This window comes from Etheostoma spectabile, chromosome 16, assembly GCF_008692095.1.
Source record: "Etheostoma spectabile isolate EspeVRDwgs_2016 chromosome 16, UIUC_Espe_1.0, whole genome shotgun sequence".
Lineage (NCBI taxonomy): Eukaryota > Metazoa > Chordata > Actinopteri > Perciformes > Percidae > Etheostoma > Etheostoma spectabile.
In genome coordinates this window covers 10,147,142-10,149,026 of record NC_045748.1, presented here as the reverse complement: position 1 = coordinate 10,149,026, position 1,885 = coordinate 10,147,142, and the positions used below count along the sequence as shown (strand labels likewise).

The 1,885-nt window shown below is 37.1% G+C and overlaps 1 protein-coding gene across 2 annotated transcripts in view; it reads right to left on the bottom strand.

Annotated features, from left to right (window-relative positions):
- The window catches only part of pitpnm2 (phosphatidylinositol transfer protein, membrane-associated 2), a 52,808-nt gene that overhangs the window by 40,314 nt on the left and 10,609 nt on the right, over positions 1-1,885 (bottom strand). The window lies entirely within an intron of this gene.

Below are 1,885 nucleotides of genomic sequence, written 5' to 3'. Positions count from 1 at the left end.
ACACACACACACACACACTATCTGAGCATCAACAGAACACACGCTAACAGAATCAACCCCTAAACACCACAGTGCCACTACACAACGTGAACATCTGCTACTATCGCGGCTGTTAATTTGTGATCTTGTCAAACACATCTTTCCTCACCAGGCTCATCCTGCACATATCAAACAGAGGCCTGGCTTACAGGTTACTGTGCATCAGTTTCTGTGAAGTCACCAACGGCATTTTCTCTGGGCATCACGCTGGCTGCCGCAGCATGTGTTTGTGGCTAAATCTCCAGCAGGTTTTTCCCTTCAGCTGAGATTCAATTTCATTATCACACCGGATGGTGAGGTTAAATGGTTCAAAATAATCTCAGCGTCAGTGGTGGAAGGTTTAAGTGCATTTACTCAAGTACTGTAGTTTTGTACTTGAGTTATTGTAAAATGTTGAGTTATATATTTACTTATAGTGGTAATATAGTGTAACAGTAGCACAAGAAGACAAGAGTACTCGATGTCGAGCGGCCGGATAGCTCAGTTGGTAGAGCGGGTGCCCATATATAGAGGTTTACTCCTCAATGCAACGGGCCTGGGTTCGATTCCGATTTCCTTTGCTGCTTGTCATCCCCCCCTCTCACTCCTTTTCCTTTCAATAAAGGCCTAAAATGCCCAAAAAATAATCTTTAAAAAAAGAGTCATCAATGTCAGTTACAGAGCAATGTTGACCTAAACTTTGCTAAAATGAAATAATGTAAAAACAGTTTAAAAGGATTGATCGATAGATAGACAGATAGATAGATAGATAGATAGATAGATAGATAGATAGATAGATAGATAGATAGCTGATAGATAGACAAACGGACGGACGGACGGACGGGACGGACAACAGACAGACAGACAGACACAGACAGACAGACAGACAGACAGGTAGGTAAATAGATGATAGATAGATAGATAGATAGATAGATAGATAGATAGAACAGACAGACAGACAGATAGACAGAGAGACGATAGATAGATAGATAGATAGATAGATAGACAGATAGATAGATTAGATAGATAGTAGATGATATATAGTATAATAGATAGATAGATAGATATATAGATAATAGATAATAGATAGATGCATAGTAGTAGCAGATAGATAGATAGATAGATAGATAGATAGATAGATATTTATTGATCCCAACAAAACGGGAAATTATAGTGTAACAGCAGCTAAACATCTGTCACTCAGCACAGAATATAAATATAAATTAAATTCTAGGATACAATATACATGAAATAATAATAGGATAAAATAATTGTTCTACTCATTGTTCTACTCTCTTGATAAAATGTACTTAAGAAACATTTTCAATGCAAAACAAGTAATGCAGTAAACTGTTTTGTTGCCTCTCTTTCTTACGTAAAGGATTTGAAAACTTTCACCACTGCTGGAGAACCCTAAAAATTCAAAATGATACAGTAAGTGACAAAGTGGCTTTCTATTCACTAAACAGGAATCTGACCTCTGGTGTAAGAAATATAGACCTTTTTTTGCAGTATGAGTACATTTAAAGTGTTCATATTATGCTCATTTACAGTTTAGTTAGTTCCTAAATCTTTTAACAACACCAGAGTCACACAGTAACCCAAGCAAACTACACAATGGAGGCAGCCGTAAAGCTGCAACTCCCATGTAACAGTAAAAGTAGCTTGGAGGCTTTGAAGAGAGCAGAGATAACGGCTTCAGTTCCCCCGTCGTAAAGGGCCTTTTTTTTTCTGAAATCTGACATTTTAGGCATGTCGTACATTCGCTTAAAGTTCTCATTTTATGCTTATTTTTTAGGTTCATAATTGTATGTTGAGGTTGTACCAGAACAGGTTTACATGGTTTCATTTTCAAAAAACACCATAT